Source organism: Stenella coeruleoalba (genome assembly GCF_951394435.1).
Source record: "Stenella coeruleoalba genome assembly, chromosome: 6".
NCBI classification, from domain to species: domain Eukaryota; kingdom Metazoa; phylum Chordata; class Mammalia; order Artiodactyla; family Delphinidae; genus Stenella; species Stenella coeruleoalba.
The window spans coordinates 107,161,260-107,172,767 of record NC_137151.1 but is presented as its reverse complement, the minus strand read 5'-3'; positions in this window follow the sequence as shown (position 1 = coordinate 107,172,767).

Here is an 11,508-nt window from a genome sequence, read left to right as displayed (position 1 = left end):
TTACGTATTGTAGCTTTTTTTTGTGGCTTCAGTTTATTTTTATTTTGTGTACAATTCTTTTTTTTAATAAATTTATTTATTTTTATTTATTATTTTTGGCTGTGTTGGGTCTTCGTTGCGGTGCGCGGGCTTCTCATTGCGGTGGCTTCTCTTGCTGCGGAGCACGGGTTCTAGAGCATGCGGGCTTCAGTAGATGCGATGCGTGGGCTCAGTAGCTGCGGCTCACAGGCTTAGTTGCTCCGCGGCATGTGGGATCTTCCCCAGACCAGGGCTCAAACCCATGTCCCCTGCATTGGCAGGGAGATTCTTAACCACTGCACCACCAGGGAAACCCTACAATTCTTTTGAAATACAGAAGTTTGAACTCTAATTCTCCTTTCTGGTTTCTTTCAATTCTTTTATGCTTAGAGAGTTTCTCCATCCATAGAGGGGATAAACAATCATGTATATTCCTTTTTATTTTTTCCCCAGTGCTTTGTATTTTTACATAAAAATGTTGATATGTATGCTCTCATTACCTCTGGTAGATTAAATACGATTGCAAACTCGTTGCTGCTCTTACTTTTGAGACGTGGAGTCTAATTCTCCAAGGTGGCTTTAGTGACTTGATTAACCAATAGAATGTGGTAGAACTAATACCCTGGGAATTCTGAAGCTAGGTTACACTCTTGTTGCACAGGCTAATGGAGTCTTGAGTCTCCATGTAAAGAAGTCTGATTACCTTAAGCCACCATGCAGGAGAGGTTACATCCGAACACTTGACCATCCCAGCTGAGCCCAGAATTCCAGCCATTTGCACAAATGCAAAGCAGGTATCTCCAAGTAACCTCTGTCAACACTAAATGGAGCAGAAGAATCACCCAGCCAAGTCCTGCCCAAGTTCTTGATTTATAAACTCATGAGATATGACATATACAGTTGTCCTTTTAAGGCACTAAATTGTAGGGTAGTTTGTCAGGCAACAGTAGATAACTGGAACATTACCTCTTGCCTGGGGTATTATAACAGAAGCTGTGAGGTACAGAAAAAGTCCTGGAGTTGCAGGAAAATGGAAGAGGCAAGAGCTTCAACAAGAGTATTCTCATCAATGGGTAATGACTAATGATATTAAAAGCAGCAAGGTTGACAGCTGACATGTACTTTGAACAGAAAAGAAAAAGGCAAATCAATCCCAACCCAAGCATATTTTGAGAAAAAAAACCTTTTTTTAAATAATTGAAAACCATGGAGCGTTTTTAATGTACCATACGGAGCACTAAGCCCTTGCCACAGATTTTTCCTCATTTAATCCTCAACAGACTCCCTGTGAGTAGCTGTCATTATTGTCCCCACTTTACACATCAGGATATGGAGGCTTCGAGAGGGTCAGTAATACACCCGTGGTTACAGAGCTAGAACTAGGATTTGAATACTTGTGTCTGAGCCTGCACACTTGGCCACAGGACTTACCTCTTCTTCTCTGCCCTGGAGTGAGGGCAATGCTCTGATATCAAAGTGCCCCTTTGCCAAGGGACAGGTCTGGATGCCTTCTCCCCCACCAGATCCTACCATTTAGATGTCTCTGCGTCTGTAAAATCAGAGGGCTGGGCCAGACACTCTTCAATCTCTCTTCCAGATCTTGTAAGGCTGTGGTTCTTAAAGTTGAACCATGGGCCTGGCAACATGGACAATACAAAGGTAACCAAGTGGTCTCCCTGAGCCGGGGATTCAGCATGACTTTTCCTACCCAGGGTCCTCTGGTTCCAGACACCTGGAGGGATGGAGTAAAGTCACTTAGGCAGCAGGTCCTAAGGGGAGGGATCTTGTCTAATTCATCCCTGTATCCCTGCAGCCCAACACAACGCCGGGCCCCTTGAGACATGTTTGTGCCTCAAATTACAGTGACCTCCGCTGAGACCCCAGCCTTCTGAGACTCTCAGACCACCTTGGAGTGCTTTCCAGGGTGTTGCCTTACTGACGTCCAGGAAAAAGACCATGAGGTTATTTCACTCTGCCTCATCCCCGAGACACTGCCTCAGCCACTGACCTCCATGACATTCCTACTGGGTACCACTGCCCTCCAACTACCACAGTTCTAGCTACTTCTCTGACCTCAGGAGAGGAGACGATGCTCACTGCTCTGCTGCTGGGTCCCAAGCAGGCAGCAGCCTCTTCCTTCAGCCACTACAGCATCACTGAGATCAGGCTGTAAACCTTAGGGAGACTTTTCCCTAAGTCTGGGATTAATGGAAGAAGTTAGGAAAACTGAGAATTATCAAAATCTCCTGCTCATCCTTCGGATCTATTTCCTTGCTTCGCTTCTGGCTTGGCTCCACTGACAAAGGGCAGCCCTCTTCCCCCTGCCCCAAAACACACTCACACCAGAAATATTCCGGGGCTGTTCTTGGGGTGCCAGCTGAGGAGATATTCTACTCAGGGGAGAACAGATACTTTTTTTTTTTCTTTCTAATATAAGTCCCTCCTCCTTATATCCTTAGGGCGAGCATCCAGTTAAATTTGTGCCAGGATGAATGACAATGAGAGTATCCTTTTGCTTCAAGGACAAGCCCTCCTCTCTTGCCTCACAAGGGTGTGTCTGGCAATCACAGGAATGGTCACATTAGTCCATTCTTTCATTTGGCTTCTCCAGTCTTATCCATGGGCATCTTGTTAATGAATGAATGAACGACCTGACCCAAACCAAGGTACCCACCCCGATTCCAACCAATAAGCGACTATACCGAACATCTTTTTAAGTATTCAGAGAGTTTCCCCTTCAAGGCAGAGACTGTAAATTCTAAGCCCAACTCTCAATCCCATGAATACCAGCCTCCTCTCCTTTGGCTGTTGTCCGTTTCCTAACCCCAAGATCATTAATCACTCTGCTGCCTGCCAGGCCCTTTCTGTCAGCAACTGTTCCCTCTGATCCTCCCTGTCAACCTCTCTCCCTGGCCCCAGCCCTGACAGAGCAGAGTAGAGGGTGGTTCACACCGGCAGCATGGGGTGGACAAAATCAACCAGGGGCGAGAATCTCTCCCGCTGCCTTGTTTTGTCCCCCCGCCATTTCACCCCTCTACTTCTCAAGAACATGCCAGGATGAAAGACCTTTTTTTTCCTTGGGATTGGCCAAGGGAAAGTGGTGGCAAGAGGAAGTAGGAAGGAATTTAGGGGAAAACAGCAACAATCACCGGAGAGCCTGCAGAGCTCTGGAAGCTCCCGAATTCTGGCTGCAGCAAGCACTTGAAAAAGTTCTCCAACTTGGACCCAGATCCCCACGGGGAGGCAGCCCAAATGTGAGTGCCAAGGAGAGACAGAAAATGATGCTTTGCTTGGAGGCCTCATTGCCTTATTTTCTCTAAAGCCTGATAATTTCCTCAAGGCCCCGGTCAAAGGAGCATGAATGAATTGAGTGACTGCAGTCTCAGTTGGACGAAAACTGTTAAGTAGGCCACTCTTGTCGTCTCTGAGCTCCTGGCAGCATTAGCTCTTTGTGCTACAAGGAGCAGACGCAAGGGCCCCCCTTCCACTGCCAGGAAGCCTGCTTTCATGGTGACCTGCTGGGAAACGTGCTCCATTCTTTGTCATCTAAAACCTTCGTGACTCTAATGGTAGGAATTGCAGGCCCGATAAGAAGGGAGGGTGTCCTAGGCTGGTGGGTAGAGGGGATATTTTTAGGCAGCCGGAGCCTCGGAGAACCCATCAAATCACAGAGGCCCGCCCACTCCACTTGTGTGTCGGCTTTAAATTTGGACTGAATTTTTGGTGGCACAAAAGATTCGGTGCCTCCTGCCATGGGGAGGGGCCCATTCTCCCACTCTGCTGTCTCTGGTTATTCCATCTTCCAGCATCCAGCTGGCTCCAACTCTGCCTGAAGAAGAACAGGCGGCCAGACCAGCCTTGCCAGACCGGCCATCTGTCCCAGCTGAGGGTGAGGGTCCCTCCCATCCCAGGGCTTCCCAGGGCTGCTGATGCAGCTGTCCTAGAAAGATTTTACAACCTATGTTCTCGTGGGTGCCACTAATTAGATATGGATCCTGGTAGAGTAACTTCTCCCGCTGCAGGAAAGCCAGGCCAAGTCCCCAGTGTCTGCATGGACCGTTTCAGAAAACAGAACCCAGGGGCTTCCCTGGTGGCGCAGTGGTTAAGAATCCGCCTGCCAATGCAGGGCACACGGGTTCAAGCCCCGTTCCGGGAAGATCTCACATGCCGCGGAGCAACGAAGCCCGTGCACCACAACTACTGAGCCTGCGCTCTAGAGCCCGTGCTCCGCAACAGGAGAAGCCACCGCAATGAGAAGCCCGCGCACCGCAACAAAGACTAGACCCCACTCGCCGCAACCAGAGGAAGCCCACGCGCAGCAACAAAGACCCAACGCAACCAAAAATAAATAATAAATAAATAAATTTATATATGAAAAAAGAAAACAGAACCCAGTATCAGGTAAGTGAGGTGAGGGAGAATGAAGAAGAGTGGAATTGTCAAGAGGCGTGGCTTCCAGTCTTGGCTCTGCCACTCGGTAACCACGTGACCTTGGTAATCATTTCTGCTCTCTGGGCCTCAGTTTCCTCCTCTGAAAAATGAGAAAGTCAGATAGGATGTATCTAAGTTTTCTTTTTATGAATACAGTATCACCCCAGATGATCAAATATCTATACAGATCATCCAGGCAAAATCTATAGTTAGTCCGTGGAATTTGAAATTGTGACAAGTGTCCATATTTGAGGCTCATACTTTCCTTAATTTTATTAATATTTTAGGCATAGGTATTTTGTTGTATTTGGGAAAGTGGGCTGGGAGAGGTTGGGTAGTACCTCATTCTACTTTCTTTGCTGGTGTAGACACAGCTAAAGGGTTTGGATTAATTTGGGGGGACTGGCATCCGAAGTACTTAATCTCTCATCTGCTCTGAGGTGATTTTCTGATGCTGGAGGCTCTATTCTTATTCCATCTGTATCAGTTAGATCACTTTTTATTGCAAGGGACAGAAAACCCAACTTTTTTTTTTTTGGCCGTGTCACAGGGACCTTAGTTCCCTGACCAGGGATGGAACCTGTGCCCCCTGCTGTGGAAACGCTGAGTCTTAAGCACTGGATCGCCAGGGAAGTCCCCGGAAAACCCAACTCTAATGGACTAAAGCCAAGCAAGAAAATGTATTTTCTGATATGTCCAAACCATTGTCACTAAATTACATTTCTTTTCTCTCTTCTCAGTCCTGCATTCTCTGTATTTTCTCAAGTCTTAAGTAGGATCTCCCTCCGTGATCACAGGAGAACATCTAGAAGCTCCCAAGGTTGCGTACATCCATTCTGAAGTCTATGTCACTTAAGATAACTTGAGTTGCAAACAACAGAAAATCTGACTCAAGTTAGTGTGATCAATAAGAAAAGTTTTCACCTCACACAATAAGAAATCCAAAGATGCAGTGAGATCCAGACTGGTTAACTAATTGCCTCAACAATGTCATCAAGGAGCCAAGTTTTTTCTACCCCTTCATTTCTAGTATCAATTCTTTTTCTAGAAGAAGAGCCCTCATGGTCACATAATGGCTATTGAAATTTCAAGTGTCATAATTAGACATTGCAAGGTGCAGGAAAAGAAGGAAAACTACCTCTTCCTACAGCTCTTTCTTCAGAAAGAAGAAATGTCCCCTAGAATCTCCTAGAAGACTTCTTCTCATGTTTTATGGTGCAGAATTGCTTCACTTGCCCATTCCTCAACCAACCACTGACACATGGAATAAAATTACCATGTTAGCTTAGATCAGTGGTTTTCAACCTGGGAAGATGTATCACATTGGCCATTTGACAATATCCAAAGACATTTTTGGTTGTCATAAATAAAGTGAGGGGTGCTACTGGCATCTAGTGGGCGGAGGACAGGGATGCTGCTAATCATCTTTTTTTTTTTTTTTTTTTTTTTTTTTTTTGCGGTACGCGGGCCTCTCACTGTTGTGGCCTCTCCCGTTGCGGAGCACAGGCTCCGGACGTGCAGGCTCCGGACGCGCAGGCTCCGGACGCGCAGGCTCCGGACGCGCAGGCTCAGCGGCGATGGCTCACGGGCCCAGCCGCTCCACGGCATGCGGGATCCTCCCGGATCAGGGCACGAACCCGTGTCCCCTGCATCGGCAGGCGGACTCTCAACCACTGCGCCACCAGGGAAGCCCTGCTAATCATCTTTGATGCACAGTGACAGCTCCCCACAACAAAGAACTATCTGGTCCAAAACGTCAGTGGTGCTAAGGTTGAGAAACTCTTGCTTAGAAAATCATCTAGGGTGCAATGGCTACTGGAGAGTCAACCATAATATCTTCTACAATGTTCTATCTGGAATTCATCAACAGTCTTAGTTCCAGCATTTCTAACAAAATCTTACTATATCTTATTGTTCTGACTGCGTTACATGTCCATCCCTGAACCAGTTACTGTGTATGGGGGAATTAGATGCAGTGATTGGTTGAAGTCTAGGTCACATGTTCCACCTCTGAGCCAGGAACAAGTCAGGTCTACCTGAAGACATGGGGGAAGAAAGGGTAATACCCCAGAGAGAACTGGGAATGGTAATCAAGATGAGATGAGTAGAAGCTAGGCAGCAAAAACAAAACAAACAAACAAAACCCCAGCTGCCCACTACGCCACTCCTCTCACTGACAGACTAGAGAGGCAAGAATTGTGTTTGTACTTTGACTCAAAATAGCAGTAGCCGCAGTAGGCTGCTATAATGGGACCGTCTAGGAACACTCTGGGCTGGCTCCTGTGAACTGCTTCTTCCATGTTGTGGTTAGAAGTCCTGTGGCTTTAATGACCTCCATCCAAGCAGCACTTTTCACCTAAGGAAATGCTCAGTCAACCTGGCAAAGTGAAAGCAAGAGGAGCAGAGAAGGGGAAGAGAGAGGAGGAGTCCGCAGCTAAGATTGGTGCGGAGAGAGGGAGAGCTGGGGTACAGGAGTGCTGTGCGTCCCCAACCCTGGATGACTTCTCTGCCCTGGAGCTGAGCCCTGTGGACCACCAGGCACCCTTGGCCTCTGGCTTCCAATTGGCTTTGGTCAATGACTGGCGACTTCAGGAGATGAAAAGGAGGGAAGAGAGAGAGATTTGGATATTTATTCCTCCTGATTTCCCACGGTTTTGTCATGGTCTGGGAGTGTCTATCTCCCACTAGCGCTTCTGTTGGGTGGTTCCCCTTCCACGGTGCACATTCATTTAGACTCCATAACACTATCCCCTCCCTGTGTCCTCAGGCCTAAAGGTGACTCAGCACTCCCCACTGGTTCCCTTAATCTCACCTACACATCTGTATATAGTATCTTCATTAGAAGGTCTCTGGGTGTGTTGTCCTGACCTCCCAAGGAACCTGTTATAACAGGCAGGTGGCAGGTGCAAGATCTAGTCATGCCAGGTGGCCACACCAGGGTGTGCTGTGCCTGGATCACACCTAATATTCTGTGGGCCTAGAGAATAGCCACTCACACCTGTTCCTTAGGACCTAGCCTTATTGGGAAGCCTACTTGTTAAAATGATGGATTTAAGGGTTATTCTCCCTCTCTCCTCCCAATCTCTGCCAACCTCTTTACCCTCTTGACTAAGCACGTAGAAAGTGTGCTAACCATGCAATATTTGTGATGGTGCCTACCATTTCTCGAACACTTATAATATGCCAGACACTGTGCCAAACACTTCATGTGCTTTATCTCATTTATCTGCACAACAAACTTATGGGTTAGGTACTATTTTTCCCGTTTTAAAAAAGAGGGAGCTGAGGCTCAGACAGTTAAGTAACTTGCCCAAGGTCAAACAGCTGGTATGTGGCTATGGTGGCTAATACCAGTGGTCACCAAGATTTCTGATTCTCTTCCCCTTCCCGGATATATGGAAAAATATATTCATCATCTCTCTTTGCAATCGGGCAGGGTCTTGTGGATAGGGTTGCCAATGGATTGTGACTTCAAGGTGCTCCTGCGCTGACACATTTTAGAGCTGGCATGCGGTGTTCAGTGCCCGATTCCTCTGCCACTTCAGTCACAGGAGCACGTGTTGAGATGGGCGTGCCAGGAGACTAAAGCAGCCTAGACCGCTGAGCCGCTACATGAGGGCAGCTGCCCTGCAGAGTCACTAGGACTGGTACTGACTTGGAGAAAAGGTCAAATAAACTTTCAGTGTGTTAAGAAACTGAAAAAGTGGTGCTGTTTGTTATTGCAGCATAACCTGATCATTCCAAAAATGGAAGCAGAGTCTTGGATTTTATAAACAGCTTGGCCACTAATCAGCTAGATGACTTCAGAGACTGGTTACAATCTGGACCTCAGTTTCCCAATCTGTAAAATGTTTGCTTGGGATCGGAAGAGCAACGTGGTTCATTCTGGTTTGCCATTCTATGAAATACTCTGTGGTTGCCTGAATCTGAGCCAGGTTTTTATGTGTGAGTGGAAAATAAGTCTCTGGTTTCCCTCTCACTGCATATGCCCTGGTCACTTGATGGTTTCCCCCTCACTGCATATGCCCCGGTCACTTGATACTAACTCAGAACTTCCTCCTCCTTTCCAAGGCTCCTGACTGGTGCCTGACACCACCCACGTGGCCTCTCCTCTCTGCCACATCCTCAATCCAGAGCCATCTGTCGGGGTGTTCAATTTGGGGATGCTCCTGGAGGGGAATGATAGCCAGCCTGCTCCGTGTCAGCCACAGCCTTGCTGCCCATTGCTGGTACCCATGACTGCACAGGCTTCTCTGAGCTCTTTTTCTAGGAAGGCAAATGGTATTATTAAATATTCAAGAAGCCTGCAGTGAGGCAGTGGACATGATAGACGGAATCTTCTTCTCAGTTGTCCTGAGAGGGCAGTTGCCGGCTCAGAGTCAGGCTGAGACAAAGGGAGAGGTGTCTCAGCCGAAGATTCCCCAGAATCCTCTGGACCTGCCTCTGATGTGTCCATCCCACATCTGGCTCCAGAACATGAGGGCTTTTGTTCTTCATGTGGACAAAGTCCTCCACTGACCCATCCTCTTGGTAACATATCATCTCGTTCGAGTGACATGTGATTATGCATGGAACTATGGGCATCTGAGACGTACAGATACATACACAGTCCTAAATAGAAACTAATCTATATTTATACCACAAACTCTCCCAGTTTATAGTGTACAGTGATACCCACACCCTGTAACCTTTAGCCATGTACATACATGTAACCTATTTTAACGGAGAGCCCACTTAATGCAACGTGGCTTTCAAAAAGCCTGTTTTAAATGGCTACTCAATGTGCACATGTAGATCGATAGCTAAACAGATAGAAATATTGATTTTTAGATACATATGTAGCAATAATAAAACCTTGAATTTATATACCTTCTTTCTCCTGGGGAATTCACAGGACGTGTCAAGTCTCCCCTATGTGGATAGCACAAAAGTTTATCTGTAATATCGTGTGAAGTGGAATTAATATAAACACATAGAAAGCCCCCCATGGCGTCCCGGTTTATGTCACCTTGTACCTCATATACCTTGAACATCTGGATTCACATACCTTCCAAAATAAGGGAGACTTGAGTTCTATAAATCATAACAAGAAGATGTCATGTAAAACCATCCATGTGCATGCTACAATATTATGTTCTAAATAATGTCATCTGGAGTTAAAAAAAATTGTGTCTGCACATCCTGCAATATTTATCATTGCTGCATTTTCAGATCAGATGTGTTTACTGACATAGAACGTTGTTACATGTGTATCTAACTGTGTCAAACTCCCTTAAGCTATCTGCGATATTGTGATTTATAGGAAAAATATATGTTTGGTCATTCAGATGAGATATGAAATATGAGATATTTCTCACAGATATTTGGTCATCATCTACATTTCCTGGCTCACAGCTCCCCAAACCCTTGGAATTTCCTGAGTGATAAGAGCAACAGGATAGTATTTGGTCTCTTGTCCGCAGTTCCTGAAAACACTTCAGAAAACGTGACTTTTGGATCCCATCCAAGTGTGGGAGCTGGTTGCCTGGAGAACAAACCAAGTGATTAGAGGGTTGGAACTTTTAGTCCCACCCCCTGATTTCTGGGGAGGGGAGAGGACCTTGAGGTTGAATCGATTGCCATTGGCCAATGATTTAATCAATCATGATTTTGTTATGAAGCCTCCATTAAGACCCAGAAAAGGGTTTGGAGAGCTTCCAGGCTGGTGAACAGATGGAGATATTGGGGGAGTGGTGCTCTTGAAGAGGGCATGGGAGCCGCGTGTCCCTTCCCACATACCTCACTCTGTGCATCTTGGGCCGTTGATTCGTATCCTTTAATATCCTTTTACAATAAACTGGTAATCTAGTGAGTAAATGGGTTTTCCTGAGCTCTGTGAACAACACTGGCAAATTAATTGAACCTGAGGAGGGGATTGTGGGAACCTCTGATTTATTGCCAGTTGGTCAAAAGTACAGGTAACAACCTGGACTTGTGACTGGCGTCTGAAGGCTGTCTTGTGGGACTGAGCCCTTTACCTGCGACATCTGATGCCATCTTTGGGTAGATAATGTTAAAATTGAGTTGTATTCTCAGACACCCTATTGGTGTCAGAGAATCGCTTGTTGGTGTGGGGAAACCTAGACACACACACACACACACACAAACTCACACACACACGTTGGAATTGGGTTCAGGAACCGTATTTACTATCCACTTAAGATTTGTGCACTTGAGTGTGTATAAGTAAATACCTCAGTAAAAAAAAGTAAGAAAACACGAAGTTGCCTCTTGAAATCCAGCATGCATTCTCATAACCTGGGGCCAGAGCGATGGAAGATATGTAGTGCATTGGCGTGTCTAAGAATTCTGTTGGTCCAGATAGCGGTGGGACACTGAGTCCTGATTCTGAAAGTCGTGTGATCACGGCCACTTAACCTCTCTGTGCCTGTTTCCTCATCTGCAAACAAAAATAGAACAAACCTTGAGAAGTGGTATAAAGGTTAAATGAGAAAATGAAGGTAAAGCACTTCACATGGTGTCTCCACAGAATCAACTCTCAGCAACAGTTGACTATTCCCATTATGATTGCAATGATCCCAACACCTTGTACTGACACAGCCAGAGGCCACTCAGTGCAAAGCATCAACTCTGTCCCTCCCCAAGCATCTGCAAAAGTAAAAAGGATTAAATGTAATCAAAGACCTAATTAACATCCTGGTTGTCCAACCCTCATCCACAACAGCCAGACAAATGAAGTTTGGTCTTCCAAATTCCCAGCTACTCATTGTGTTTTCTAACTTCCTCAGCAAACAATACAACCTCTTCCCAACACCAGCTCCCCTACCTTAACATGCTGTCATACCTCTCCTTTTCTAGTCTCAAGACTACCTGCTGGTCCTGGTCCTGTCATCCAGCAATTCCTTTTATATACAGCCCTGCAGTTATGTACCCCAGAAAAACTCACCTAGTCCACATGAGTGGTAGGTGTGTGTGGAGAATGAACAAAACATGGACTTTGTAGAAAGAAAGGCCTGGATACGGATCTTAGGCATGCCCCTCAGTGCAAGTTACCTGACC